This window comes from Alosa alosa, chromosome 11 (assembly GCF_017589495.1).
Source record: "Alosa alosa isolate M-15738 ecotype Scorff River chromosome 11, AALO_Geno_1.1, whole genome shotgun sequence".
Taxonomy (NCBI): Eukaryota; Metazoa; Chordata; class Actinopteri; order Clupeiformes; family Clupeidae; genus Alosa; species Alosa alosa.
Genome location: NC_063199.1, coordinates 30,449,403 through 30,462,700, shown reverse-complemented (window position 1 = coordinate 30,462,700; position 13,298 = coordinate 30,449,403). Strand labels below are relative to the sequence as shown.

Genomic DNA, 13,298 nt, shown 5'->3' with positions numbered 1-13,298 from the left:
CCAGTTAAGAACCATTGCAAAACTGAAGCCCTTTCTGTCCTTCTCCGATCTTGAAACTCTTATACATGCTTTCATAACATCTAGACTAGATTATTGTAATTCATTATATGCAGGCCTGACCCACTCCACTCTCAACAGACTTCAGCTAGTTCAAAATGCAGCAGCTAGATTATTAACTGGCTCTAAGAAACGTGAGCATATAACTCCTGTGTTGGCTAAGCTGCACTGGTTACCTGTGGAGCACAGAGTTAATTTTAACATTTTACTTTTTGTCTTCAAAGCCCTCAGTGGTTTGGCACCTAGTTACATAGGTGACCTACTAATTCTGTACAGCACTCCAAGATCACTTAGGTCTTCATCTCAGAATCTTCTCTGTATCCCCAAAACACGCCTTAAAACTAAGGGTGATAGAGCCTTCTCTGTTGTTGCCCCCCAACTCTGGAATAGTCTACCTGTACATATTAAGTCCTCTCAAACCATTGACTGCATTAAATCTAACTTAAAGACTTTTATTTTCTCCCAAGCTTTTAATCTACCTTAATACCCCCCCTCGCTCACTCTTTATTATTTATTGTTAATTATATTTGACCAATTTGTTTATTATTTCAATTATTTATTTATTTTCCCCCCATGTTATGTTATTATTGTTGTTGTACCATTGTCATTGTTTTATGTTTGTTTGTAAGCACTTTGGTTCAACTCAGTTGTTTTTAAATGTGCTATAGAAATAAAGTTGACTTGACTTGACATCGTCAAACTTTGACCTCCGTAATTTCCCCCATTCATTCTCTGTGGCGAGTCTATGTAATACTCTTTTTGTCCACTGGTGGTTGTTTTGCCATCAAAAGGAATGAAATGTAGGCCTACCTGCAAACAATTTAAGAGGCCTATGCTGACTGCATCAGTGCTCAAAGTATTCTAAAAGTTTATCAATTAATTGTTAATAACTCATTAACTTCTATTCAAGTCATATTTCTGGGACTTTCTGGGATAATTATTTCTATTTTTATTCACTCATTCAAATGTTCATAGAGTTCACAAAGTTCTTATCAGGCTATTTCAGATGTTTTTGCCAGCACTTCATAAAACTCTCATAGTTTGAGAACTTTAAATTATTTGTAGGATATTGTTTGTTCACAACTTAAGCTGTGTATGCAATGACACAGAGTTCAGAGTTCACACATTTTGAATAAAATACTTTTGGAACTCCCTGCTAGTACTTTTGGGAATGCTAAAGTCTTTTTATTAGTATTATATCATTTGAGTTACATTTTACACTGATATGGCATGATGGCAACATAAACACAGCTAACAATGGTATTACATTGCAGTAGTCTATGATTAAATGTAATGGAATATTCAACTAAGGTAGACAGCTGTTGTTCACAGCACTAAGCTATTTATGGTTACTGATATACTCTGAGTCTCTGGCCCTCTCTTAGAGCCAGGCATAGTGAGCTGGCCCTCGGAAGAAAAAGTTTGGGGACCACTGGTCTAGTGTTATCCAATTGCGTGCAGTGAGATTTTCAAATGCATGCTTGGTGCCGTCCCTCGAGTTGGGCCATTACATTGTTTGTGGCCAGACCCTTAATCTTTCTAGATTACCAGGGTCTGGATTTTCCAGGCTATGCTAGCCCAGCTCCTTAACCACTCTGCTACCACCGCCCTGTAGGATTTTACATTCTACATTCCCTGAGAGATTGTTTATTGATAGTTCAAATGAACAAAGATGGAGAGAAGGGACTCACATGAGAGATGCATAGGCTATGGTTTAAATATACCCATTTAATTTGTAACCATATTCAAATACAGTTACTCATATTTTGTATATGCTGTTACATGTATTTCGTTACTTCTGAGCGAACACTGAGCGGAGTACATGTTGACATACTGCACAAATATAAATTACACATATTTAGATGTTAAATGTGATCCCCTATCACATACGGAGGTAGTCAGAAAAACATCTCTGTTATCATTAGTGCTGCTGGTGTTTGTTGATCGAAGCCCACACTGGTTTCTTCAACTTTTTGACAATCCTGTTTACCCAAGGCAGATCTGGGTTGACACATATCTCCTTCCCGGCTTTTGTTTTAAACCTGTTATACATGGAGAAAGACCACTCTTAAGACACAGGATTGACATTATATTTTTTAAGGTATATGTTACTTTTGGGCAGTTTTAGTTTTGGCATCATCTTCCTTTTGGATCAAATCCTTTTTATAGTGGTCATATGGTCTTGTGAAGGAAAGTTACATGTGTCATTCTACTGTCGTCGAGGATATGCACTCTAAGCATCTCTGTTTCAGGCTGGAACACACCAACTTGAAAATTAAAGAAAAACCTTTCACAGCATAACACTGCTGACTATATAGCAAAAAAGAAAACAGTTGGTATGTTGGTAAATCTCCAGCACGGCCATAGGAGGTGTTTGCAAGGTTCTGCATGCCTTTTAGGTAGTAGTAGCTCAATAGTTTTAGACTAGACTAGAAGATGAACCTCAACGGAGATCTCTATTGAAACGGTATTATGGTCAAATTTGACTGATTTACCAATTTTTTCTCTAAGAAAATAATGTTAATTTATTCTAACTATCATGATGCTCCATGGCTTTGTTAACACAGGGCATCTGAACTCACCAATTTTGGTAATTTTCATAACAATTTGGGTGTTTTATTTAACTTTAGAACAACTGTGTATTCCCAGTCAGAAATGACCGGCCATTAGAAATTAATTTCTGCAATGGTTTATAAGTTGTAAGATAAAGATAACAGTTAAAATTATTCTGCTGCGTTCCAGAAACATTAGGAGTCAGATATGTCCTAGTTGGAATCTTCTAATTTCATTCCAGACGAATTTGGATGTCAATAATTCTGACCTCCTACTGGAAAAAAATTACAATGGAACATCACTCAAAGCCAGAATACTCACTTCTACCAATCTACCTTGACATCAGAATCGGAATTGAAGCCCGACCTTAGATGTCTGAGTTTTCTGGAATGCATTATTCCTACATGCAGTATTTGTACTCACACATAAGCCTTGGTGTAGCAGCTGTTGTTAGTAGTCCTGTACGACAACCCGCAGCACTGGAATCTTCACCGAGGGGGGAAGACAATGAGTGCAGCATTGAGGAGTGCTGACATGAGGAGGAGCTGTTAGATTTAACATGCCATTTGGTTAAGCTCATACATTTTCATGAATGAACATGAACATTTGCATACCGGTATGTCAATCAAAGCTGCATAACAGTGATATCAACCAAACTCACCACAAGAGATCAGTTTCTCAGAGATAAGCAGCATCAGCAGACACAGTGGAATCATGAGGGTCCTCATGTTGTCAGAGATGCGTTACTGATCCCACCCAGAGAGAGAGAAAGGGACAGAACCACAGTTCTACCAGAAAGACTCAGTAGACAGAATAGAATCAGTTAACGATTTAATTAGTAAAGGAACGGCTTGGATGCAAGCATGATAGAGTCCTGAATAGGTAACAGTCTTTGGCGTAGGCCCCGTCTCGGATCCGTCCAGCGATGAGCGGATCTCGTCTCCTGCCGATGGATGAAGGCAGGGGCGGGAGCCTACCCCCAAAAGGATGAGTGATGCCCGCCAGGGTGGTGACTCAGTAATCTGGTTCTGAGAGGAGCAGAGACATTAGTATACATACGAGATGAATTAAACAGCATGACTGGGCCAGGGTGAAGACGTTGTGCCAGGACGCCGACAGAATTTTAAAGTAGCTAGGTGTTAACCATAAACCTAGGGTTGTAGTGGGGCCCGCAGCATGCTTTCGCTTTAGTGGGATTTAGGAGCTTGACGAGCTGGGCAACCAGCGTCTAGGGCAACCTAGACCAATGCGGCGGCCGGGCAACCGGCGTCCAGGGCAACCTGGACCATAAGCACTTCACGATCTGGGCGCCCAGTGACTAGCGAGCTAGTACATCGTGACGAGCCAGGCCACCGGCATCCAGAGCAACCTGGACTTTAGTGCTTATGCGAGCTGGGCAACCAGCGTCTAGGGCAACCTAGACCACGAGACGTGCCGGGCTACCGGCGTCCAAGGCAACCTGGACCATTAGCTGGGCAACCAGCGTCTAGGGCAACCCTAGACCAGCGTGGCGCCGGGCGACCGCATCCAGGGCAACCTGGACCCGGACACTGGGCAACCAGCGTCTAGGGCAACCTAGACGAAGGCGTCCACGAGCCGGGCAACCGTGCACGCGCCGACCTGAACCATGAGCTGGGCAACCAGCGTCTAGGGCAACCTAGACAGACATGACGGCCGGGCAACCGGCATCCAGGGCCACCTGGACCAAACTGGGCAACCAGCGTCTAGGGCAACCTAGACGAGCGTCATGAGCCGGGCAACCGGGCGCCCAAGGCAACCTGGACAGTGAGCTGGGCAACCAGCGTCCTAGGGCAACCTAGACCAGCGTGACGGCCGGGCGACCGCATCCAGGGCAACCTGGACCGAACTGGGCAACCAGCGTCTAGGGCAACCTAGACGAAGCGTCCGAAGCCGGGCAACCGGGCGTCGGGTCGCGACCTGAACCATGAGCTGGTCAACCAGCCGATAGGGCAACCTAGACCGATGTGATGGCGGGCGACCGCATCCAGGGCAACCTGGACCAAACTGGCAACCAGTGTCTAGGGCAACCTAGACGTGCATCACGAGCCGGGCGACCGGCGAGAAGTGACCTGAACCATAAGCGTCGAACGAGCTGGGCAATCAGTGAAAGGGCAACATGCCCATGGCTGAGACTAAATCACCACAAGCTACCGGCATGCTGGGGCCCAATATGTTTCAGCAATTAGTGCAAGGCGAATGCCAGAATTTAACCACCGCCACCAGGATTTGTGAAGGTAAAATGAGGTACCTGAGTTAACATGGGAGAGCAACTTCTGAGCATCGAAAATGTCAAGAGGAGTTAGTTTGATGCATCCTGATGGATGACGTGGATAGCCCCTTTTGGCCGGCAGTCTTGGCTGCGCCGATGCGGAATGAGTGAGAAGTGAACCTCTTTGAAGAGAGGTTACATTTAAGCAGCACGTTAGCTAGATGGCTGCTGAAAATCGGGTAAAGTGTGAGCCGTAGTTTAAGGTAGTGAACGGGGACCAGGGAAGCAAAACATGGTTAGGGTTAAAAGGTTAAACATGATGTACTCAGGATCAATGCAGGGGAATAGAGCTTGTGGTTGCAGATGCTTGGGACCGGAGCAATGAGTTAGTTGATATGGGTGCTTGAGTATATCCGCATCGAAGTCATGTGGTTTAATATTTAGGATAGATAAGCATTTTGACTAGTTTTGTAGAAGACTAGTGCTTGTGAAGCCAGATGTGTGTTCTGGTTCGATAGCTCACCTGCAGCGGCTAGAGTGAGATGAATGCATTGAGCTGCAGACCCAAGGCCAGGATGGATGCGTGTGAGCTACACCTTAGCACCTGTTCTTGGAAAGCCCCCCAAAATAAGATGAGCAGCATCAGTAATGCGAGGGAAGCATGACCTTTGCGGCGAGACAAAGGACTTTGGGACAATTCATGCCTGTATGTGACAGGAGGAAGAAACATATGTTACTGAAATATGACGAGACAACAAACAGATGAGTGCTGGGGTACCACCATGGTGCTTATGCACCTCAGAGTGCAGAGGAGCTCTGAGAATGACTTAACGCGAGCTTGCTATACCAGCTGCACCATTGTGGCAGGATAGTACAGTTTAGAACTGGCTGCTGGAGAGACAATGAGTAAAGGTAGCAATGAGGAGAGAATAAGCAATACATATCGCCCAACTGGATGCAGAAATTATATTAGTCATGCGCCAAGCACTGGCCCCTGAGTGAGTGGAGGGGTGTGCATTCACGCGACATTCCATGTGGCCAGGACATTTTTTAATCAAAGCGACTGACAATGTACCCTGGGAATCCAGAGTTCTCACGGAAGCATTTGCTCAGGGAGAGACTCGAGTCTGGCAAGGAGTATGATGCACGTAACTTTTGCCCCTTGCATCGCGGGGAACCAATATATGTGTAGCTGATATAGCGGGCCAGAGGCGATCCAAACAGATGACAGACGTAGTGTCATCCAATTGCGTCGAAGTCCGGAATCAGGCAGTTAACATTGACCGTATAGCGGTATCCTGAACCATGAGCTGGGCAACCAGCGTCCAGGGCAACCCAGACAGACATGACGGCGGGCAACCGCATCCAGGGCCACCTGGACCAAACTGGCAACCAGCGTCTAGGGCAACCTAGACGAGCGTCATGAGCCGGGCAACCGGCGTCCAAGGCAACCTGGACAGTGAGCTGGGCAACCAGCGTCTAGGGCAACCTAGACCAAAGTGACGGCAAACAGGTTAAAGCTAAAACAATTCTCCCACAATGCCAGTGCAATTAAAACAATTTACAAGGTAGAGCACAATAACGAAAAGTGCATCAGTGAGTGCGGTTTTACACAGTCAAGAGTCAGTTCTAGACATGTGATAAGTGCTGGGATTAGGAAGGCTAGTTTTGAGCGTGCTACAAGAGGAGATATCCTCGAAAGCTGGCCTTCGGGGAGATTTGTGAAGACGGAGGGATGACCCCCAGTATGAACTGGAAACATGATCCACACGCGATTGCGTGATTCTGTGAACCGCACTGCCATCCCTGTAAGAAAGTAGATATTAGTGTGATATGTGGAACTGCTTCTCCATTGACGAACTGCATCCCCTCAATGGAAGAGGGGAGGCATGATGCACCTGCAGGGGTTAGCAAATTAAAGATTGGGAGGAGAATGTAAAAGGAACTTGCACGCCCCTCCTGGCGCGATCACTTCGGGTGAGCATATCTGCCAAAAACAAAACAGCCAAGGCAAAATGGAGAATGGAAATTAGAGTACACATTATTTGCAGAGGATCCTGCTAAAACAGCAATTCGAGTCAGCAATCAATGTGACTGATGGCGTGACTAGATGGGCTGAAATCACACGGACACGCAGAGACCCGTTGTCTAAAGAGAGTGCATGAAGGGCGCGGCGTTGGCCTGAAGGAGACTTGAGTCTGCCAGTGATGGACCGCTCCGTTTGACCTGCGAGAAGGAAGGAGTGGTTAGACAGGTGACATGTAGCATCGTCATCGGTAAAACAACCAGCCAACGGCTACGTTGGTAGTCGTGATCAACGAACTTCCAGCATAGGCCACCATTTAAACCACAACTAGCAAAACGTAAAATTACCAACATAATCATGAACAGCCGGTAACCATTAACACCAATATATGGAGTGCTGAAGCGACCCACTGGTGGCAGTGAGCAAAGTGAGGCCTGCCATAGAATTCCTAGGAACCCAATACACGATACGGAATCAGAAGACATTTTAAACATACAAAAGACGCTAGAAGGATATGTTATACACAAATGACACAGCTTCTTAATTAAACCATTAAACCATTAATTCTCAACCATGGGGGCATGAGCCCACACTATGGTGTCAGCTCATGAACACTGACATAATACGGGCATTGAAAAGAACACACCTATTATTGCCTAGATAATAGCTTGTGTGACATACTGGCAATTGATGACCATGGGCCGGCGTGCCGTCATTTTGGTTCGAGCTTTGGTGTAAGACCCCCCAAAATTGAGAACCCAGATAGCCGAAACGCCGGGGGCGTCACGGCATACCTGGGACATGACAGATCAGCGGTAGCTGAGAGTAGTTTGAGCAACAGCCAGTGCATGCAGAGAATCACCCGAGGAAGGCCGTGTAGACTTCCTACCAGAAGGTATGGGACGCAATCCCAGATGATCAAACGAATGCAACGATGAACTGGCTTCCCGCAGCCATGCACGAGGAGTGATACCTGAACCGAAGGTCCAGCAGACGAGTAGCCTAGCCTAAAGCCTATGCAGCCCAACGAGCAGCGAGGCAAATTAAGAGGCTACACAAAAAGACAACTGGTTTGACGACGCTCAACCAAGGTAGACATCGAGATAACCACAGTGAGTGTAGAACATCAATTCTTCATCAATTCAGGTCTTAATACATGGTTGGGTTCAACGGCAGCGCGGTGCAGGCCAGCAATTTACAGCACACATCGCAAGGATTATAAAATCAGCAGGAATTATGTAAGGAGGCTTAAGTGAAAGTTAAACCGTGTCAGACAAGTCAGTTTGTTTGCTGCCCGTGAATATCGTTGGCAAGCAGGTTGCATGACTGTGGGTAGAGTGTAGTCCAGCTCGAGGAGCTTGGGAAGAGAGACCACGATAACCTTACCAACCAGACGCTGAAGCTTGAGAAATTGTTGCCAAAACACATGGGCCTGCAACAGAGTTGCGCGAGGACGGCGACCCGGCAGTAGGTTATCGTGAATTGAAGGCTGCAACAGCGTGAGCGTGACTGGCTCCGATAGGCAGAGATTAGCGATGAAGCGACATGCAGTGGCCCTGACTGAAGGACGCACAGGTCTGAACAGCGCCAGCAACGAAGCCGTAGGATTGTAACAAGTAACGCCACTGAGGGCAGAAGGGCTAATGTAAAATGCAGAGAGCCCAGGTCCACGCTGAAGCCTGAGCTAGGGCGCCAAAGTCAGCGTACTGAGAAGCAGAAGCAGTGTTAGGTGGTACATATTTAAAGAGCCCACTGAATTCCTATAGGCTAGCGCTGATTGAATGAGTGAATGATCAGATTGCAGGGCTTTCCCGAAAGTAGGCAAAGCTAAGATTGGCTCCATGTAAGCATGGGAGGAGTAAGCTACACTACGAGTCTTCCTAGTAGAACTTTCGCTGAAGCTATCATAGAGCACTGAAACATTGGCGAATGTGAGGAAGGACACTTTTAAAGGACTACCCCAAAGAGTCCCAAAATACCCTGGATTTTATTTTGAAAGGACTTTGTCAGAGTCCCAAAATCCCCTGGATGTTTTTAACCCGGATGATGAACAAACAATAAAATCCCCACAAAAGTAAAAGGACGCCCTCGCCCACTCCCTCGGGGCTGTCCGAATTTGTTAGAAAGTTCAATACCAAGTGAATGCACATTGTGATGGTCATTTCCACACAGGAAAAAAAGGATGTGACATTGCATCATTGATGATGCCATGCTCCAATGATATCCTTTTTGCATGTGCATGGACTGGATAAACACAGAAGACACAGAAGGCGACATGCAATATGCGGTCTTTGTAAAACAAAAAGGGGAATTACTTGGATCAAGAAAATGCTTAGCTATATGAATTAGGATAGCCCAGAGCCATAGAAAAAGAAAACAGAGCCCAGCCAAAAACTTTACAATTTTGCTACATACTAGGCCTATTCCTATTTATGTACCAGCATGCATTGAGCCTCCTATACATGTTTAGTTCTTGCACTATGGGCTTGTGAACTTTGACTTTGAAGTAATTTTACAGTGTGTAACATAGGTAGCCTACCTGGTATTTTTTTTCCAGATTTTTTTGAGACAATAATAGGTCAATCAGTGCTAATCAGAACAAAATGATATTGTAATATGATATCTAATAATGATAATCTGTCTGTTATGTGGATAAGATGTGGATGTGGTTAAGAGACAACTATACACAGACAAACTTGATTTACTTGTCAATCAACTTTACTTGATTGTATTGTGTCGGTTGCACATCAATGAAATGTCTATAATCCAGCATTTCTCTTTCGGTTTACAAAATTGATTCATGTTGTGGCTACCCAATTAGATCAAGTAATTCCAATGAAATTGTTGAAGTGTACATGAAATATTAATGTAATTTCACCCCCGTCCCTAAGAAGCCACACCCAAGTGAGCTTAATGACTACAGGCCTGTCGCTCTAACATCACATGTGATGAAGACAATGGAGCGACTGGTCTTATGTATGCTCAGACCCCAGGTACACCATGCACTAGACCCGTTACAGTTTGCATACCAGGAGAAAGTGGGCGTGGACGATGCCATCACTTATCTATTACACAGGACACATTCTCACCTAGAGAAGGGGAAAAATGCTGTGAGAATCATGTTCTTTGATTTCTCAAGTGCTCAGACTGGGAGACAAGCTGTTCTCAGAGTTCTCAGGACGCTCACCTAGTAACCTGGATTACTGATTACCTGACCGAGCAACCACAGTTCGTCAGACTGAAGAACTGTCTCTCTGACACTGTGATCAGCAGCACCGGAGCCCCACAGGGAACTGTGCTCTCTCCAGTCCTGTTCACCCTGTACACGTCAGACTTCTGCTACAACACAGAGTCATGCCACATGCAGAAGTTTTCTGACGATACTGCAATTGTGGGGTGTATCAGGGACGAGCAAGAGGAGGAGTACAGGAGCCTGGTGGAGGACTTTGTGCAATGGTGCAAACTCAATCACCTTCAACTCAACACTTCAAAGACCAAGGAGATGGTGGTGGATTTCCGCAGGCCTAAGCCCGCTCTTGCTACCAGTCTCAATTGATGGGGTCAATGTGGAGGTGGTAAGCACCTACAAGTATCTGGGTCTCCACCTGGACAATAAACTGGACTGGTTGGCCAATACTGAAGCACTCTACAATAAAGGGCAGAGCAGGCTGTACTTCCTGAGGAGGCTGCGGTGTGTGCAGCAAGCTCCTCAGGATGTTCTACCAGTCTGTTGTTGCCAGCGTCCTCTTCTATGCAGTGGTATGCTGGGGAGGAAGCACAAAGAAGAAGGATGCTGGGCGACTTGACAGGCTGGTAAGGAAAGCTGGCTCTGTAGTGGGAGCTGAACTGGAGTGCATCACTTCAATATCTGATAAAAGGACCCTGAACAAACTGATCAACATGTTGGACAATGAGTGTCATCCACTCCACAGCACTATTACAAAGCAGAAGAGCTTGATCAGCTGGAGACTTCGCTCACTGCCTTGCACAACAGACAGACTGAGGAAGTCATTTGTCCCCAGGGCCATTGAACTGTTCAATGCTTCACTTAAGGGAAGAGGAGAGATAGACTTCTCCGCATAGTCTGTCTGCCTCTCCACCCTCTCCATGTTTGTGTACTGTCAGTCCACTAGCCACTTTTTAGCACTGTCTTACTGCTTCACTGTTTGCATGCTATATTAGCACATTTGCATAACCCCTCCCTCCATCCCACAGCCGGATTGTGGCACACTTATACCTATACTTAATGATTTATAATCAATACTTGTATAATGGCTGTAACTACAGTATTATGTCAACCCATTCTTGCACTGATATAGTTTTTTATATTACCTTGTCTACTCTCTTATATGTCCATATTTATTTTATGCTGGTCTCTAGACTTTATTCTTGCACTGTTGGACTTACTCATTTGCACCATGACCATGACACTCACTCTCACAGAGCACCTTACCTTACTATGCACAGAGAATCACAGGCTCAGTCCCTGCCTCAGTCATTGCAAGCGCCTCATGCTTAATCACCCCTAAGCACACTATGTGGATACTGTTTTTAGACTTGATGTAGATTTAGTGTTATTTAGTATAATTTGTATTTTAGTATATTCTTTATCTTCTGCTGTCCTCATTGCTTAGTTGTGTTTTTTATATTATATATTTTTATTACTTTTTCTGCTGTTAGTGCAGGTTGTGTGTGATGTCTGTATGCTACTGAGACCTTGAATTTCCCCTTGGGGATCAATAAAGTATCTATCTCTATCTATCTATCTATATCTATCTAGTCATTCTATATCAGAACACCTGATATACATTCCAAATAGTCTACAAGAAACCTCAAAGTGTTCCCTTTCATTTGAGACCAGGATTATGCTTATACACCAAGAGGTTGCCACACCATAGGCCATTCCATACTGTAGCGTCGGTGGATGTACATGTCTAACGTTGAATGAGTGTCTCCCAGAATGCAGTGCGAGTAAATGCTAGAATGTGTAATGTCGGTTATAAAGTCAAAGTCAAAGTCAAAGTCAGCTTTATTGTCAATTTCTTCACATGTTCCAGACATACAAAGAGATCGAAATTACGTTTCTCACTATCCCACGGTGAAGACAAGACATATTTTGCCAATTTAGGTCCACAGACAAACATAACATTCAAGTAAACAAAAAAGTAAGTAAATAGGTAAATAAGAGGGCACATATAATAATGAAAAAATAAGAGCAGCAAAATTTGGTTGAAATTGTGCATAGACAGTCAATAAAATACTAGTGCAAAGTCAGGCCAATAAAAGGCTTGGGTAGTTCTGTTTGACCTAAGTTAGAAAGAAAGTGGCATAGTGGTGCAAGTTATGTAAGAGCAGCAGAAGTGTTGTGTTTTCAGGACAACAACACCAAGTTGTAAAGTGTACAAGTGTGCAAGTGTGCAAGTGGAGTAGTGCAGGTGGCCATTTTGGGTCCAATGTCCAGGATGTTATGTAGCTGAGGGTGGAGGGGGGAGAGGAGGGAGAGAGTTCAGCATCCTTACAGCTTGGTGTATGAAGCTGTTGGTGAGTCTGGTAGTCTTGGGGCGCAGGCTTCTGTGCCTCTTCCCAGAGGGCAGTAGATCAAACAGATTGTGAGCGGGGTGACTTGCATCACTCACAATTTTGGTCGCCTTCGGGGTGAGGTGGGTGGTGTAAATGTCCTTCAGGGAGGGGAGTGAAGCACCAATAATCCTTCCAGCTGTGTTCACTATGCGCTGCAGGGCTTTCCTGTTGTATTCAGTGCAGCTTCCGCCCCACACAGCGATACAGCTGGAGAGGATGCTCTCAATGGTGCCTCGGTAGAATGTGGTCATGATGGCTGGTGGAGCACTTGCTCGCCTGAGTTTCCGCGAGGAAGTACAGGCGGCTGAGCTCTCTTAGCCAGTGTTGCAGTGTTGGTGGTCCAGGAGAGGTCTTCACTGATGTGCACCCCCAGGAATTTGGTGCTGCTCGCTCTCTCCACCACAGCACCGTCGATGGTCAGTGGCAGGTGTTGGGTGTGACCTCTCCGGAGTCAACAACAATCTCTTTGGTCTTGCTGACGTTCAGCAGGAGGTTGTTGTCCCTGCACCACGTGGTCAGATGGTCGACCTCCAACCTGTATTGAGTCTCGTTGCCCTTGGTGATGAGACCCACCAGAGTTGTGTCGTCAGCAAATTTCACTATGTGATTGTTGCTGTAGGTTGCAGTGCAGTCATGCGTCAGCAGGGTGAAGAGCAGCGGACTGAGCACGCAGCCTTGGGGGGCCCCTGTGCTCAGTGTGATGCTGCTTGAGGTATTGTTGCCAACACGTACTACTTGGGGCCTCTGACAGAGGAAGTCCAGTAGCCAGTTGCAGAGGTAGGTACTGAGTCCCAGTTTGTCAAGTTTGCAGATGAGTTGTTGTGGTATTATGGTGTTGAATGCAGAACTGAA

General features: G+C 45.5%; 1 long non-coding RNA gene across 1 annotated transcript; it reads right to left on the bottom strand.

Moving 5' to 3' along the window:
• Positions 1 to 1,948: 1,948 nt before the first annotated feature.
• Positions 1,949 to 3,370, bottom strand: LOC125303145. Its single transcript, XR_007195022.1, has 3 exons — positions 3,272 to 3,370; positions 3,034 to 3,155; positions 1,949 to 2,099 (listed from the first exon to the last, which is right to left on the bottom strand). It is a non-coding gene; the product is annotated as an uncharacterized LOC125303145 (long non-coding RNA).
• Between the last annotated feature and the right edge of the window lie 9,928 nt (positions 3,371 to 13,298).